The sequence below is a fragment of the Salvelinus alpinus genome, chromosome 7 (genome assembly GCF_045679555.1).
Source record: "Salvelinus alpinus chromosome 7, SLU_Salpinus.1, whole genome shotgun sequence".
Lineage (NCBI taxonomy): Eukaryota > Metazoa > Chordata > Actinopteri > Salmoniformes > Salmonidae > Salvelinus > Salvelinus alpinus.
The window spans coordinates 35034377-35053225 of NC_092092.1; the positions used below are offsets into that span (position 1 = coordinate 35034377).

At 42.1% G+C, this 18849-nt stretch overlaps 1 protein-coding gene across 1 annotated transcript in view; it reads left to right on the plus strand.

The window, feature by feature from the left end:
* LOC139580887 (protocadherin-15-like) overlaps window positions 1–18849 on the plus strand; it is a 220646-nt gene that overhangs the window by 14228 nt on the left and 187569 nt on the right. The window contains exon 2 of the mRNA XM_071410010.1: window positions 10444–10502. The gene's annotated coding sequence lies outside the window, so the exon portion shown is untranslated. The remainder of the gene's footprint in view (window positions 1–10443; window positions 10503–18849) is intronic.

Below are 18849 nucleotides of genomic sequence, written 5' to 3' on the forward strand. Positions count from 1 at the left end.
ATATTCATATTGGTATTTTTGGGGATTAAGATTTGATTTATTTCAATGTTTTCTCCAATGTATTGTTTTTCTGTGTGAACATCAGTTGCTAAGAACAACTCTCGTATCTCAAAGCACTTTCAGTGCAAAAAAAGAAAAAAATATTTTTTAAACCACGTCTGCTCAGACTTCAGCTCTCCTCCTTCTCTAGAGTGACATTTAATTGACAAAAACAACATTGTCGGTAGTTCAAGTGCCAAGGCTTTGAGCATAAAGACCCCTGAAAGAATAGTATGATAAGCATGCACTGACTGAACCGTGTGTGTTCAGTACGTTCCATAGGGAACGGCTGATTTTATTCAACCTAAATAGGATACATGCTTGTTTGAACACCGCAAATGACTTATGAAACGCTATGACAGGCCTGGCATAAGTGTGACAAAGGAAGTTAAAAAAAATAATACCATACATTATTTGTCACTGGCTTGAAATGATGGGCCAATTCAGTGCTCGGAACTCCCTCTCGTCTCACAAATGGCTAGCATTTATAGCTCGACAGAGAAGTCGACTGCGCTAAGTGAGGTGACAAGGTAGCTTGACAATGTTCGACGGGCTTTGTTTTATAGCCTGCTGTGTGTACAGCACTGCTACTGTAGATCCACTCCTAACCATCTGACATGAACACACACACACACACACAGAATTTGATGTCATCTTTACCCTCCATTGATATAACAAGAGATGTCACATTTTCAATACCTGGATTTAGTCCTTTATTTTTGGTGAAAAAAAGATGTATTACTGTGCCTCAGTCAAATAGTTACCTTTTGATCCGTGTAGTTGCAACCTGGAATCACACGAACTTTGAAGTGTTGTTTGTTAGACTTCTGTGTTTTTAGTGGTCTGTCTGTATACAGCGACATGTGGTTGGACATGATGTCATCACTTTTACTTCAACCTTGTAAGTTTGTAAGCGTAGGCAGTGCCCAGGATGAGCTTTTGTGTGTGTGTGATTGTTGTTAGAATTGATCAGGTTCATGTGTCAATAGAAACACAACTATAGGCTATAACAAAGCACATTCCCGCTGTCTCGGCGAGAATATATACATCTGCCATAGCAACCTGGAGAGAAAGCAGTTTTTCGTTTCTTAGAATGTGGAACATTTTCAGAATGGACCCAGCCTTCTATTATCTGAACCATTATGTTTCGTTATCCTTGTAGTCTCTGTAGGCAGACGGGTCGCCTCCCACATTAACAATGTTCCGACATGCACGTCTGCACAGACACAAAGCATCGGTTGGCATCGGTTGAACTGGATGAGCAAAATCTGTCTTATCCGTTTGTGCCCTGATGTACACATCCACACTGGACACAAAATTGAGTGTATTTAGCTTGTTTGAGTAGTTTGCATGAGCCATGACAACTAACATTGGTGTTACAAGCTTTCAACCACTGAATGGCTGTAGCTATAATTAGTTGAACTATCTGCGTCTGAAATTGTGTCCTCTGTCCATGTTTTTGAGGGGATTCTTTTTTCAAGAGCACAATTCCTGCTCACATTTTTAAGCCCCACCTACCCAAATTCGTGATTTATTGGGAGAGTTGTCTGTTGGAAGAGCACTCTCCCTGGAAGATTTTTTTCAAAGTTGCCAAGACAATCCCCCATGTCCCCGTTTCCGAGACTAGTATCTTTGGCCATGCTTCTGTGGAGGATGATACATTGCTGCCTGGAGTGAAAGTATTCCAATATTCAGCGAAAAACACTGTCCTCTGCTCAGTGTAAACATGCACTGTCAATCAGAGGAGATAAATAATATGTCGGGTTCCTATAGTTTGCCAAGCTTAGGACCTTGTAATGGATAGAAAATATTGCCTCCAGCATGAGCAGTTGAGAGTCGATATCAGACCCAAATAGTAGTCCTTTTTGGATATTGTTGCTTTACATAATTACCCCTGATCTTTTGTCACGCCCTGACCGTAGAGAGCGTTTTTTTGTGTCTATTTTGGTTTGGTCAGGGTGTGATTTGGGTGGGCAGTCTATGTTCTATGTTCTATGATTTTCTATGTGTTTGGCCGGGTGTGGTTCTCAATCAGAGGCAGCTGTCTATCGTTGTCTCTGATTGAGAACCATACTTAGGTTTCCTTTTCCCACCTGTTTGTGTGGGTAGTTTGTCCTTGTTTAGTTGCCCGTGAGCACTACGTTGGCTTCACGGTTCGTTTTGTTGTTTTGTGAGTTTGTTAAGTGTTCTTCGTTTAATAAATAGAAGAATGGATTCGAATCACGCTGCGCCTTGGTCCACTCCTTTAAACGGCCGTGACATCTTTGCTTTACTGTTATCCGTTATTTTAAAACATGCTTCTATGCCATTTCTAAGTTGCATACACGTTTATGTTAAATAGAGCCATCTGTCTCCGCAAGAAGAAAAATATAATCAGCCGTGTTTTATTCATGTGGTTTTCTCTTCTAATGCTTCTTTAGAAAGTTGTTATGTTGAGATGAGGATTCTTTATCTCCGGGGTCATCAGTAACTTAGCTGGCTTCTCACCTCGGCAGTGGGTCTGCAAAGTCCCAGTGGAAAGCAGCATGAATGATCACTTGATGAATCATGACCCCTCGTTCGGAATTGAAGATATATCGCTGTCTTTACTCTTCTGAAGGGCAACTTTGAATCCCACAGTGGGGTAGTGCTACTGTCTGTATATCACAAGGAAACAAGGTCACGCTGACAACAAAGGGAGTAGAATATTGTTATAGAATCTCATCGCCTTTGTCTGAATGTGAAACCACTTTCAGAATGTTATCTCAATCAATACATTGTCTCGGAGTATAATATAGTCTCAATTAGCATTAAGTGGTATAACACTTTCAGAATTGTTGTGCTGTTGTAAACTGCAGATATACAACATTATTTCAGTTAACAAACATAAGATCACTCTGCTTAAAAATAAGTATTCTGAAATGAACAGGGCATTTTCTTATTCTATTCAGTAGGACTTGAACTCATTAAGTTAAAAAACGTTTTCCCATATGAATGTGCACCCACTCCATATCAGGTGCTTCTCATAAGGTGCCTCATTATTGTCCCTTCTCTGTTCCCCAGCTTTCTGATTAGAACCACAGACAGGTAGCTGTCAATCAGGCTATGTAGATCAGAGCAGAAGCTATGCAAACACCATGTAATTGGTTTTATTAATCGAATATATCTGAGGACAAGTACTCATGCTGGATGTGAAGGCTTTTTTTATTTACAGAGAACCTCCAGCGTCTTCCTCCTTTGATCTGTGAATTGCTGGTAACGCTTGATTTCCCCTGAATGGGAACCAGTCTGCAACACTGTCCTCTCTCATTGCAGTATCTTCTCCGAGTGCACTGGGTAATGCAACAACATGATTTTCTGCCCTAAAAAACCTACATAGAATGTAATAGCTTTTTTTTTTTCTCCATCTGAAAAAATAAATAAATGTATTTTCATGTTAGTTATTTTGGGAGTAAGTGTGTAGATGCACTTTGGTGGAAGCCAAGAGTTCACTTCAACTTAGTTGTAGTGGCTCATTGTGGGAATCTCTGCTCTTTTGAAAACCTATGGAGACATTTTGAGAAAGCACATCATTTTGCCAATACAAGTTTTATTTTCAGTGATGGTCAAAAAGCAGGTGGTCCATGTGCCACAGGAGGCAGTTTATATTTTAGTGTAAATTCACTCAGTACTCTGTACCACACCAACCACACACCTGTCAAATCGTCAGTTGACTTTTTGTTTTCAGAAGCCAGCTACTGCACCTTTTTATATCTTCCGTCTATAGTAACCACCCACTTGGACCATGAAGAGCGATTTGATCTGTACTAAATATATAAACTCAGTAAAAAAAGAAACGTTCCTTTTTCAGGACCTTGTCTTTCAAAGATAATTCGTAAAAATCCAAATAACTTCACAGATCTTCATTATAAAGCGTTTAAACTCTGTTTCCCATGCTTGTTCAATGAACCATAAACAATTAATGAACATGCACCTGTGGAACGGTCGTTAAGACACTAACAGCTTACAGTCGGTAGGCAGTTATGAAAATTTAGGACACTAAAGAGGCCTTTCTACTGACTCTGAAAAACACCAAAAGAAAGATGCCCAGTGTCCCTGCTCATCTGCATGAACGTGCCTTAGGCATGCTGCAAGGAGGCATGAGGACTGCAGATGTGGCCAGGGCAATAAATTGCAATGTCCATACTGTGAGACACCTAAGACAGCACTATAGGGAAACAGGACGGACAGCTGATCGTCCTCGCAGTGGTAGACCACGTGTAACAACACCTGCACAGGATCGGTACATCCGAATATCACACCTGCGGGACAGGTACAGGATGGCAAAAACAACTGCCCGAGTTACACCAGGAATGCACAATCCCTCCATCAGTGCTCAGACTGTCCGTAATAGGCTGAGAGAGGCTGGACTGAGGGCTTGTAGGCCTGTTGTAAGGCAGGTCCTCACCAGACATCACCATCAACAACGTTGCCTATGGGCACAAACCCACCGTCGCTGGATCAGACAGGACTGTCAAAAAGTGCAGATTCACGTTTATCGTCGAAGGAATGAGCATTACACCGAGGCCTGTACTCTGGAGCGGGATCGATTTGGAGGTGGAGGTTCCGTCATGGTCTGGGGCGGTGTGTCGCAGCATCATCGGACTGAGCTTCTTGTCATTGCAGGCAATCTCACCTCTGTGCGTTACAGGGAAAACATGCTCCTCCCTCATGTGGTACCCTTCCTGCAGGCTCATCCTAACATGACCGTCCAGCCTGACAATGCCACAGCCATACTGCTCGTTCTGTGCGTGATTTCCTCCAAGACAAGAATGTCAGTGTTCTGCCATGGCCAGCGAAGAGCCCGGATCTCAATCCCATTGAGCACGTCTAGGACCTGTTGGATCGGAGGTTGAGGGCTAGGGCCATTCCCCCCAGAGATGTCTGGGAACTTGCATATGCCTTGGTGGAAGAGTGAGGTAACATCTCACAGCAAGAACAGGAAAATCTGGTGCAGTCCATGAGGAGGAGATGCACTGAAGTACCTAATGCAGCTTGTGGCCACACCAGATACTGACTGTTACTTTTGATTTTGATCCCCCTTTGTTCAGGGACACATTATTCCATTTATGTTAGTCACATGTTTGTGGAACCTGTTCAATTTATGTCTCGGTTGTTAAATCTTATGTTCATACAACTATTTACACATGTTAAGTTTGCTGAAAATATACGCAGTTGACAGTGAGAGGACATTTTCTTTTTTTGCTGAGTTTAGTAAGACTGCTATTAAAAGCCCCAAACTTTGAATGGTTGCCAGGTGACCTAATTCCACTTTTTAATATAAAAAGAAAACAGTCAGCTCATGCCTCAGAAGGCTGAATGGCATTTTGTAGACTGTGGTGTTGGTATTAGCTCAGTCTTGTTGAGTCGTCGAAGGGAGATGGTAGCAGAGCACAAACTGAAGGGCCCATGGTGCACACTAGATGAATACCTGCAGTCTCCAGAGAGAGGGGGAGATTGCTGTTGTCTTTTTGAAGGATGAGCAAGATTTTCGCACGCTCAGTTCAATTTTGTTCGCTCAAGTAGAAGTTATCTTTCCAGAAATGAAGAATTGAGAGTTTTGGTATCAGTGTTGTAGCTTTTAAATATGTTTGTTCCCCAAAAAGGTGAAGATGAACTAAATGTAGTTCAGAAAATTAGAAGTGTTAACAATTGGCTGACGGACGGCAACAAGGTGGCATGTTGAATGACTTGTTTTGAGGTGAAAGCCCATGAATTGTCAAAGTTGTTTGTAGAGAATTAGTTGCACTTTGACAATACCATTTTTCTATTGGTCCCTGTACTGCTTTAATGGTTAACTCTGTGTTGTAGATGAGTATGAAAGATTAAGTGTCTGTCGTCCCGACTATCAGGTCTCCGTTTTAACAGAGACAGATCGATAGGATTATGCCTTTGCAAGAAAGCTAAGAAGGCTTAACCTTTAAATTGATCATTGATTTCCCCCTTCTCATTTGAGTCAAATTATTAGAATTGTATGTCCCAGTCAGTTTTAAACTATATTGCTAATGTCTGCAAATGTCATAGAGGGGAAGTAGTCAAGAGAATCTAATGTTTGGTTTAATATCTGGAACGCTTTATTGCTTATCTGGTTCGGTTAAGAGTGGTCTTGTCTCAGAGGGTTGATAATGTCATGCATATGCTGGGACAGGACTTGTCCACACTTTTATATAGTAACATGTGGATGATTAGCTATGACCTTGAAACCTTGACCCCAAATAATGGGCAGCAGGTAGCCTAGTGTTTGGCCAGTAACCGAAAAGTCGTTTGTTCCACTTGTCGGCTTGGGTATTTGAACCATCTATCGATGTGCCCTTGAGCAAGGCTCTTAACCCTGATTTGCTCCAGGGGCGCCGTACTACTATGGCTGACCCTGTAAAACAACACATTTCACTGCACCTATCCGGTGTAGAGTGCCTTCAGAAAGTATTCATACCCCTTCCTGAATTCAAAATGGATGAAATATTTTTTTCCCTCACCCATCTACACACAATAAATACCCCATAACGACAAAGTGAAAACATGTTTTCAGAAATTTTTGCAAATGTATTGAAAATGAAATACAGAAATACCTAATTTACATAATTATTCACACCACTGAGTCAATACTTTGTAGAAGCACCTTTGGCAGTGATTACAGCTGTGAGTCTTCTAAGAGCTTTCCAAACCTGGATTGTGCAACATTTGCCCATTTATTATTTTCAAAATCCTTCAAGCTCTGTCAAATTGGAACATTCGCTGTCTTCTTGGTAAGCAACTCCAGTGTAGATTTGGCCTTGTGTTTTAGGTTATTGTCCTGCTGAAAGGTGAATTAATCTCCCAGTGTCTGGTGGAAAGCAGACTGAACAACATTTTCCTCTAGGATTTTGCCTGTGCTTAGCTCCATTCCGTTTCCCTTTTATCCTGAAAACTCCCTAGTCCTTGAATTTGCCTCAAACATAACACTTTGTATTCAGGACAAAAAGTTAATTGCTTTACCACATTTTTTGCAATATTACTTTAGTGCCTTGTTGCAGTTTTCTCCTATCACAGCCATTAAACTCTGTAACTGTTTTAAAGTCAACATTGGCCTCATGGTGAAATCCCTGAGCGGTTTCCTTCCTATCCGGCAACTGAGTTAGGAAGGAGGCCTGTATCTTTGTAGTGACTGAGTGTGTTGATACACCATCTAAAGTGTAATTAGTAACTTCACCACGCGCCATGATATTCAATGTCTGCTTTTTTTATTTTTATTTACCCATCTAGCAATAGGTGCCCTTCTTTGCAAGGCATTGGAAAACTTCCCTGGACTGCTCGACTGAGGGACCTTACAGATAATTGTTTGTGTGAGGTACAGAGATGAGATAGTCATGAAATAATTATGTTATACACTATTATTGCACACAGAGTGAGTCCATGCAACTTATTATGTGACTTATTAAGCAACTCTTCACTCCTGAACTTATTTAGGCTTATTTAGGGGTTGAATACTTATTGACTCAAGACATTTCAGCTTTTCATGTTTAATTCATTTGTAAAAATGTCTAAAAAGACAATTCCAATTTGGCATTATGATGTATGTGTAGGCTAGTGACAACATTTTTCAATTTAATACATTTTCAATTCAGGCTCTAACACAAGAAAATGTGGGAAAAGTAAATGGGTGTGAATGCTTTCTGAAGGCACTGTATGTGAATACAACATCTTTTTGGTATTTCTTTATTTTTAATGGTTTTGCCAGCTCCTGTAATAATGATCTGTACACTGTAGCTTTTGTTTATTGTACTGTAGTAAAATGAGCTCCAAATGAGATCCCAGTGGATATCTGTGGCTTTCCAATTGGAGTTAATCAATAAGATGCCTAGCGTATCCCCACGCTAACTTAACACTAAAGCCAAGCATGTCATGAAAATAAAATATGTATTGTCATTCATATTTACAGTATATCTACCCAACCCAAATGTCTTCCCCCATTTTGACTTTTGTTTCGGTTCCAGCTGCCACCCAATTCTAGGGCTGGGCGATATGGGCAAATATCATATCAGGGTATAAAAATAAATAAAAAATGACGGTATTTGACGATATTTTATGATTTTTAATAATAAAAGTTCTAAATTTGATTCATGAGTAGTGCATGACCCTAAAGTGACAACAGATACATTCTAAGTGATTTCAATGGCCCTTTCTCCATTCTGATTGTTTTATACTGGTCAATCAAACCCCAACCAAAAATACTTTTCAGCATTTTCATACATTTCTGCATTTCTTGCACTAATTTGAGATCATTTCCACACTGCCACGTAGTGTTGTACGATATGGGCAAACAACCTGCACCTTATTTTGAACGAAATGTTGCAGTTGCGATTTGACTTGTGATTTAGAGCAAAACACTTTGGTGAACAGTTGGAATCATGTAAATAGAATGATTACTCAAATTCTATAGTTGGAATATAATAGTGAGCACTTTGAATAGTGTTGCCAGGGAGGAGTTGTGACAGGGTAGGAACCAAAGTGTTGACAAGTGTCTCCTAGGGGACCCTATAATCTTTGGCTACATTGAATATTTTCTCTTAGCTACTTAGCTAACATAGTCATGCTTTGTATATTCATCTTTGATTTAGAAGATACTGTTGCACAAACAACATGCTGATTTAGGTTTACACCATCAATGATATTATGAAGCTGTATAGCTAATTACGTTTGCTCTCACTCAGTACATTTATTAGCTCGCTAGCCAGCTAACTAGCAATTAGCATTAGCGGCTAACAAGCTTTAGGCCCAACTTGCTAAGAAAAGACAAACTAGCTGTTTTCAGATGTAAGGAACACAAACGACTAGTGTTATTATAGAACGCTAGTGGGTTTATATTAAGAAGAAAAGTGAAAACAGCATCGTTGTCATCAACATTGTTGCATGCTCTACATTGACCATGCAAACAACACAAGTGTCTGGTGGTCGAGGAACAACAAATGCGCTCCTTGAGTGACAGGGGGCGGTGCTAGGTCTGTGTGGAAAGCAGCATGGAGAGAGAGAGAGAGCGGAGAGAGATGACTCAAGTAGCAAGGTAAACTATAAAAATCGATGTTACACGCAGCGTATTCCATATAACAAACCAAACAATCGAATACCATTATAGAAGGTAAAGTAAACACCCAAACCGGTCCGTGCATCAATACCATTATATTGTAAAATATGGTATACCGCCCAGCCCTACCCAATTCTGATATTTTTTTCACTAATTGTCCTTTTGACCAAACAGATCAGCTCCGAAAAGATCTGATGTGATTGGTAAATGGGCCTATTAGCTCCCGAGTGGTGCTGTGGTCTAAGGCACTGCATCTCAGTGCTAGAGGCATCACTACAGACACCCTGGTTCGAATCCAGGCTGTACCACAACCGGACGTGATTTGGAGTCTCATAGGGCGGCGAACAATTGGCCCAGCGTTGTTAGGGTTTGGCCTGTGTAGGCCATCATTGTAAATAAGAGTTTGTTTTTAACTGACTTGCCCGGTTAAATAAAGGTTTTTAAAAATAAAGATATTTTAGAAAAAAGATATGAGTTAGGCTGCCTGTATAAACACAGCGCTTGACAGTTAATTAAAACTAAGGCAAACATGGGTTTCAGGTTCATACAGCCTATAATTCTTCATTATCTCCCCACAGCAGGCATTAACCCTGAAGGGGAGGAGAAATTGTTGCCCAATGCCCATTGTTGTCAGCTGCTTTCCCGCTCATTTCTTCTCACATAAAAGATATATCCTTCTTAATAGGATGGCGGTGTGACCTTTGAGAAAACAGTGAAAAGTCAAATTTCTCATCAATCATTGCTTGGGACGGTTGAGGCGGTTGTCATGGGTGACATTACCCTGTAATGTTCAAAACAGCAATGCTTGTCTTCATCTATGGCACTTATATGTTTGTCTTTATCTATAGGACTTTGTCTTCACATAGAGAATGCATACAGAGCTTTTAATCAGCTGTCAGTTTTGGCCTCTAGATGTTTGATTAACAAACACATTGAGCATCACTCAACCAACAATCCTCTAACCAGCCATCACTACAGATGTAGGGTCTTAATTTGATCAGCCTGGTGCAGGAGAATGTTCCTGCAATGCAGGAATTTTAAAACTTGTAGTGTATTTGCAGTTTAAAAAAGCTGTTTGTAATTTCCACTTTGAAATTTCAGACTTGATTCACTTGCAAAAAATGTATCAACCCCTACAAAAATGGACCATTAATTATAATCAACATAAAAATGCACATTTCCATTTGCTGCAGGATTATTTGTAGCTCAGAATTCTGAACAATATTTTTTTATTAAAAAAATAATATCTGTGAAAATATTAAAATCGACAGATAACCTTTTCATAAAAATGTTGCTCAAAACCATAATAAACTTCTCTCTTGCAGGTGCTGGCATTGTGGCCAAGAGGAAAGATATGCTTTTTGATCAAGAAGAAACAACCTAGGTATGTCTTGATCTTCCTTGTTTGTTGTTTTACCATCTGAATATAATTCTTGATGCCAGCCTTGCCAGGGGTCCCCAAACTTTTTTGGCTCACAACCCCAGTTTGTATCTGAAAATTCTCGCGAGCGCAACCATGTGAAAAAAAAAAAGATGTAATTAACAGCCAATGCTTTCTTTTACTTTTTTACTTTTTTTTAACAGCCAATCATACTGTATACTTTTAATGTGGGCCTATGACAGTCAATTGCAAATGAGTCTGACAGAATTGATCTTATCTCACCACCACTAAGAGACGGGTGTGCTTGATGCACGTCACGTCGGAGCTTCTCAGAGTCAGTGCGCACCTCATTTCTCCTGTCACATCCAACCTCGATCAATATTTTTTTAAATGCAGACGGGAGCACTGAATCAGCGTACGATGAGTTTTAGTACTTGGAGGGAGACGGCACAGTATTCACTTTGAGTCAAGAACTCCTCCATAGTGACCCGTAAATGTGTTGGCTGCAGCATTCAGTCACTTGACAGCTCGATCAGCTGTTCGATTTCACTTACCGGCATGTCAACTAAGCCAGGATCACAGTGAAACAGATTTGGTCAATCATCTGTCACATTTTGGGGTATGTCCGCTGCATGCCCGCATTCAGTTCAGTAAGTCTGTTACATAGGCAAGGAGACACATTTATTTTTTCACAGAAAGTCAACAAAGTCTCTTTTTTACATCCATTGCGAATGACAAAAGTTCCTCTCTCAATTAAAAAAATATTTACAAAACTCCCCCTCGATAATCACCAAGCCTCATTGTGAAATTGAACATTGTCATGCTCTGATCACATATCTCCACATAGTTTTGCGAACAGGTGTGAGCGATGTAGTTTACAATCAAAGTTACCTGCTGCTTTTCTCAGAGTTCTGCACTCAGCTCTTTTGCCGCCAGTTGCTCTTGGTGTATCCATTATAGCTCAGTGGGTGTGTCATCCAATGCGTCCATATGGCAAAGGGAGACATATTCATAACTAGAGTGCAGAGGCCTGCCCGCCGTTCCGCCATAGATGGAGCCCCATCTGTGCAAAAGCCCACCATTCAATTCCATGGAATCTGTTTTTCGTCAATACAGCCACGCAGCACACTGAAAATCCCCTGTGCCGTTTAATGCTTGAGAATCGTGAGACAGAACAATATGTCCTCGTGAATAGCGTACCCCGACGTGTAGCGAACAAAAGTCAATGCATGGGCATCGAGGCCCTCACAGCTAAGTCCGTTTGGAGAGCATATGCTGGGGAGTTTTTGAGTCGTTCAGTAGAGATTTCCTCTTGATTTCTAGTTCTAGCCTAAATTCTTAGTTTCATAGTGTTATTTGACAAAGGTATCGATGTGATTTTCTGTACCTCTGCCTGCCTCTCCACACATGGTTTTCACCATAGCAATTGCGGCCAGTAATGTCAATTGCGGCCAGTAATATCAAAGTCTCTGCAATAGTGTGTGGTTTCATAGTGTATAGAGCCTAGCCATTCACCATGGGAATGATTCAAGTGCAACGGTCAAGTGCGGCCTTTTCCCACAATCTAAGGGCACTTCTCTGGTTGAAATTTTACTCTTAGATTTGAATAATTTTCATTTCAATGTTTAAGGTTAACCACATTACAATGATTTTGAGCGACAAAGACTATATTTTAATATATACACTGCTCAAAAAAATAAAGGGAACACTTAAACAACACAATGTAACTCCAAGTCAATCACACTTCTATGAAATCAAACTGTCCACTTAGGAAGCAACACTGATTGACAATAAATTTCACATGCTGTTGTGCAAATGGAATAGACAAACGGTGGAAATTATAGGCAATTAGCAAGACACCCCCAAAAAAGGAGTGATTCTGCAGGTGGTGACCACAGACAACTTCTCAGTTCCTATGCTTCCTGGCTGATGTTTTGGTCACTTTTGAATGCTGGCGGTGCTCTCACTCTAGTGGTAGCATGAGACGGAGTCTACAACCCACACAAGTGGCTCAGGTAGTGCAGTTCATCCAGGATGGCACATCAATGCGAGCTGTGGCAAAAAGGTTTGCTGTGTCTGTCAGCGTAGTGTCCAGAGCATGGAGGCGCTACCAGGAGACAGGCCAGTACATCAGGAGACGTGGAGGAGGCCGTAGGAGGGCAACAACCCAGCAGCAGGACCGCTACCTCCGCCTTTGTGCAAGGAGGTGCACTGCCAGAGCCCTGCAAAATGACCTCCAGCAGGCCACAAATGTGCATGTGTCAGCATATGGTCTCACAAGGGGTCTGAGGATCTCATCTCGGTACCTAATGGCAGTCAGGCTACCTCTGGCGAGCACATGGAGGGCTGTGAGGCCCCACAAAGAAATGCCACCCCACACCATGACTGACCCACCGCCAAACCGGTCATGCTGGAGGATGTTGCAGGCAGCAGAACGTTCTCCATGGCGTCTCCAGACTCTGTCACGTCTGTCACGTGCTCATGTGCTCAGTGTGAACCTGCTTTCATCTGTGAAGAGCACAGGGCGGCAGTGGCGAATTTGCCAATCTTGGTGTTCTCTGGCAAATGCCAAACGTCCTGCACGGTGCTGGGCTGTAAGCACAACCCCCACCTGTGGACGTCGGGCCCTCATACCACCCTCATGGAGTCTGTTTCTGACTGTTTGAGCAGACACATGCACATTTGTGGCCTGCTGGAGGTCATTTTGCAGGGCTCTGGCAGTGCACCTCCTGGCACAAAGGCGGAGGTAGCGGTCCTGCTGCTGGGTTGTTGCCCTCCTACGGCCTCCTCCACGTCTCCTGATGTACTGGCCTGTCTCCTGGTAGCGCCTCCATGCTCTGGACACTACGCTGACAGACACAGCAAACCTTTTTGCCACAGCTCGCATTGATGTGCCATCCTGGATGAACTGCACTACCTGAGCCACTTGTGTGGGTTGTAGACTCCGTCTCATGCTACCACTAGAGTGAGAGCACCGCCAGCATTCAAAAGTGACCAAAACATCAGCCAGGAAGCATAGGAACTGAGAAGTTGTCTGTGGTCACCACCTGCAGAATCACTGCTTTGTTGGGGGTGTCTTGCTAATTGCCTATAATTTCCACCTTTTGTCTATTCCATTTGCACAACAGCATGTGAAATTTATTGTCAATCAGTGTTGCTTCCTAATTGGACAGTTTGATTTCACAGAAGTGTCATTGACTTGGAGTTACATTGTTGTTTAAGTGTTCCCTTTATTTCTTTGAGCAGTGTATATTTTTTTTACCAGGATTTTGGAAATTCTTCCACGACCCAATTTGCATATCAGGCCACCCCACGTGGGGTCGCGATCCCTCGTTTCGGAACCGCTGGGTCATGCTCATGTCATTGTTTGAGCTCATCCAGGATGTCTCATTGTTTTTCGCAAATTTGATGTCTTTTGTATCATATTTTATAAATCCTTATGTATATGACCACTGGTGGAGCGAATCAAGAGCCAGGGCTCTCAGAATCTGTCTACTAGCTATATGCTAAGACCTCAATTGTCAGCAATAATAGACATACAGCACCAACCTGTTATTTTCCCTGTGAAAGATAATGGAGTGATAGGTTCGTCCCTCATCACAGAGGACAAGTGACCTTGAATGGTGAGGGCGGGTGGCCAGATATGGTAGAGCAGAAGACCACCTCCACTTCTCACTCTGGTGGTTTGGAGTGCTCAGAGCACATTGCTGGACCTGTGTTAATGATGTCGTATTGCTTATCTGTGGCATACAAGTATGCATTTTTTTTGCCCAGTGCTAAAACTTAGCCCAGGGTTAACAAATGCTTGTGTGAACACAGGCTAAGCTAGCCTAGGGCCAGTCTAGCCTCTGGCTAAGTACAATGTAGTGTGAAAAGGCCTTTAATTGAATGCTCAAGTGTCACGGAAACGCCTATGAACATGATGTAGACGTTATCCTGAAAACTCTCATGTTCTGGGAAGATATACTGAAAACACACATACAGGTACACTCTGAAGACATAGAAAAAGATATATAACATTAGCACAGACCAACCACCGTGAGCCCTATCTAACCCTTCACAGGGCCAAAGTTCAGTAAAGATTTAGACACTAGCTGTAGGAGGAATGGTACTGTGCTCTGAGCTGTTCGCAGCACCATTCTATACAGTGTGGGCAGGGATGGTATACAACATAAAACGGTGTAGATTGCTCCTTTTTAACACACATTAATATTCACGGTGAATTGATGGGCTTTGCCATTTAGATTGAGTGGGACCGTAAAGGTGTCTAAGTAAGCAATTCGTAAATATATTGCAAAAAACATTCCACAAAATCTGTCAGCTGCCACCACTGCATTTATAGAGGTGCTGCTGCCTTGTAATGGGGGACCTTGGGTGTCCTTCCACTTCACTTGTAATTAGTTATATTAGTGCAAGTTCCCTGGAACGGCTCCTGGCCACTGACTGGCAGCACAGGCAGGTGGTAGTAATCTCCAGTAATCACCCTCTCACAGTTTCTCTGGAAACAGCAGATATAATGACTTTGGGCTTTTCAAAACTTCAGACACACATTTTTTTTATACACTCGCTCCAGCGTTGCCATGACTAAAGTGAATAGTCGTCTGGTTTTTGGTGTACTCGTGCTCTTATCTGAGGATTCCAAGGCTCAGACTGAGTCCTGCTGGCTGGTCGTTTATTAAAGACACTGTAAATAAATGTGGATCTTTCCAAATGATCTCTCCTGAGGAAGCAGGTTTTAAAAATATTCCCCCAACCCCGAAAAAGGACGGAACACAATAAAACATAACAGATGAATGACACTTACAGATCTAGGATCTTAATTTGAGCCAGTTTGCTACACCAGGAAATGGTTATGTGGATTATAATTAGTGGTAATGTAGGGCTTGATAAATCTTTTGTTAGGGAAAATCATGTCTAACATTTTAAAATGGAAATTACAAACTTCAGAAGCCTTTTTAAAACTCGAATACACTACAAGTTTACATTTCCTGCTGTGCAGGAAAATTCTCAGCAACAAAAGAGTGATCAAATGAAGATTCTACATCTGTACTCACACCTACCCTCACCTTTATATCCATTGTGAAATTTCCTTTGTCCCTTTTATTATGCTTGATAGGCAGCCACGAATCACGCTCTAATTATAGATTTACTGTAGGCTGTCACCGAATGTACACAAATTTCATAACATACGGTACATATGAACTCCCAACACATTGTCAGTGGAGACCAAGGCAAAAATAAGTCACAACTTACACACAACTCCACAGTAACTTTGTAGTGACAATTGGAAGCTGTGTGTGTGTGTGTGTGTGTGTGTGTGTGTGTGTGTGTGTGTGTGTGTGTGTGTGTGTGTGTGTGTGTGTGTGTGTGTGTGTGTGTGTGTGTGTGTGTGTGTGTGTGTGTGTGTGTGTGTGTGTGTGTGTGTGTGTGTGTGCCTGCTGTTGCCAGCTCCTGCCCCAAGGGCACCTAACTGCCACTGGAGAAGGAGCAATTAGCACTGTTATAATGGACCACAGAGCCAGAGCCCGCCTCGCAATCCTCCACATGCGTCATCTCTCTCCAGCAGACCTACACTAACTAAGACACAGGTTGAAGCTCCGGGATGGGACACAAGGTGTTACTTGGAATGTAAAGAAAGAAATGTAGCCAACAACCAAACCACATGTTGGTGTGTACGGGAATGGCAGTGGGTGAAAGTTGAACCACGAGAGTTGTTGAGTAGCCCAGAGATAGCGAGCGCGAGAGAACGAGAACGAGAGCGAGAGAGATACAGGAATCTGTGGACAGGTGGCCGGCGATGAGGGACCCTGATACCGATGAGGGACCCTAAGCCCTGATCAGACCCTGATACCGTGATGGGATTTCAAGACCTTGATGTCTTCGGACCACTGTGGAGATTTGTAGTCTTAAGTACTGTACCGTATATGGGTGTTAACTTTACGTATAGACCCAGTGTTCAATCACTAGTGTCCCTCCTACAGCATAATAGCTTTGCACACAGCATTGTGTCTACATACTGTCATTGGGCTAAATACCCTTTATTGGGATGTGTTATTATCCAATGACACAGTAGTAGCATATTTGTCACCACTTAACATACTGAGCGGATTTACTTGAGGTCTGTCTTTGAGCCAAAGCATTGTCAGCACCATGGAGAGCTCCAACACACACTCTTTGCTCCTGCCCGATGGCAAGTGTCAGCTAACAACATGGGTCAAAAGAAATGGCAGCAGTTACATGCTGGTGGTTCTGTACAGTAGCTACACATATTGAATTGTATTCTGTGTCCATTGCACTTGAGATGGACTAAATCCTTTGTGAAGCAAAATGACATATTGTTGAACAGCTGCCATTTGTTTTGCTGTGGGTCTTTGAAATGGAGAGTTGAGGGCTAAACATATAGCGCAAAATGCCTGAACATGTGTATTTCATTAGCCTCAGGCTGTGATAAAGGGCCTGTGTGCTCATATAGAATATATTCATATCAGTGTTTTACACCTTTCAAGCATGAATCCACTAGCTTATATGAGGGTGGATTGGTTTCTGTGTTAATTGAAAATGTGACATTTTAATTTCAGTATGTACATATACATTACAAATGTGTACATATATCCATTACTTACAGGGATATTTGCATATTAGGTCCACACATTGCCTTATTATAATGTGAGGCAACAGTGCATCCAAAACCCTGTGTGTTCCTCTGCAAGGGGGAACGCCATTGCAGAGAGGAGCTTTTAAAAGCTGGTACAAATGACCTACTAGTGTACCATTATTGCTATTCTTGCTTTCCAAATAACACATTCATTACTGCTGGCACAACAAACCTAGGCAGTCCAATTGAAGACGTCATTGAGGCCTGTATAATTTCAATAACCATGAGAAGAGTACATTTAGTCTCTGCGTTGGGCAGAGTGTCAAATATTTATTGCCTGTCTGTAGATTGGCTCCTATAGTCTCTCTCTTGCTCACTCTCTCTCTCTTGTTCTCTCTCTATCTCTCTCTCTCTCTTGCTCTCTCTTGCTCTCTCTCTATCTCTCTCTCGCTCTTGCTCTCTCTATCTCTCTCTTACGCTCTCTCTCTCTCGCTCTCACTCGCTCTCTATCTCTCTCGATTGCTCTCTCTCTCTCTCTCGCTTGCTCTCTCTCGCTTGCTCTCTCTCGCTTGCGCTCTCTCTCTTTCTTGCTTTCTTGCTCTCTCGCTCTCTCGCTCACTCGCTATCTCCCTCGCTCGCTATCTCTCTCTCTCGCTTGCTTGCTCTCTCTCTCGCTTGCACTCTCTTGCTCTCTTGATCTCTCGCTCTCTCTCTCGCTATCTCTCTCTTGCTCTCTCTCGCTTTCTCTCTCTCTTGCTTTCTCTCTCTCTCTTGCTTTCTCTCTCTCTCTTGCTTTCTCTCTCTCTCTTGCTTTCTCTCTCTCTTGCTTTCTCCCTCTCTTGCTTTCTCTTTCTCTTGCTTTCGCTCTCCCGCTCGCTCTCTTGCTCTCTCTCGCTCTCTCATGCTCTCTCGCTCTCTCTTGCTCTCTCTCGCTCTCTCTTGCTCTCTCGCTCTCTCGCTCTCTCTTGCTCTCTCGCTCTCTCTTGCTCTCTCGCTTTCTCTTGCTCTCTCTCTCTCCCTGTCTCTCTCTGTCTGTGTGTTGAAGGCTCTCTTATTGTTGGCACATTGCCATCAGGATAGAATTGTAATGTGTCAAGTTCCCATAAATAAGACTGGAAGGTTGTTTATTTTTTGCTTGACCTTTTATTGATGTGGATGTGTATGTTATATGGTTTCGGTCTGCTGATTTGCTAAGGTAATAGAGGCACCTGCATCTTAGATTGGAATTACCCTCATAAAACTCAGTTCGTTTTGTTAATTCTACAGTAAACATCTGAAGTTGTAAATTCATGTTGTCATGCTCCAGAGGGTACTTTTCAAGTCTGAGAGTTTTTAAAATAAATGGTTGAATTGATCTTCCCAGGTGTGTACAATAAATCACATATCAGGATGAATTAAATAACAATCTGACACTGTAGGAAACAAACATCTGCTTTCCAAATGGGAGTCAACAAAGTGTGGAGTTTACCAAATTGTAGAATGCTTATCATTCAATCTGTAATATCTATGATGTCAGTTCCCTCGTAATCATTGGGACTACTATTGCACCACAGACTGCGTTATCTTCTTTTTTTATTGCCTTGTTGAGACATCCTACATTTTAAGTGCCATTTAAAATGAATACCAACCATGCTCCCCCCCATAATCCTGTCCATCAGTAACTACATCATTCAAGGAAATACATCACCTTTGTGTCATTGCTCGACTTTATCACAGTTGATTTGAAGGCCGCTTACTACTTACTGGTCCTTGTAT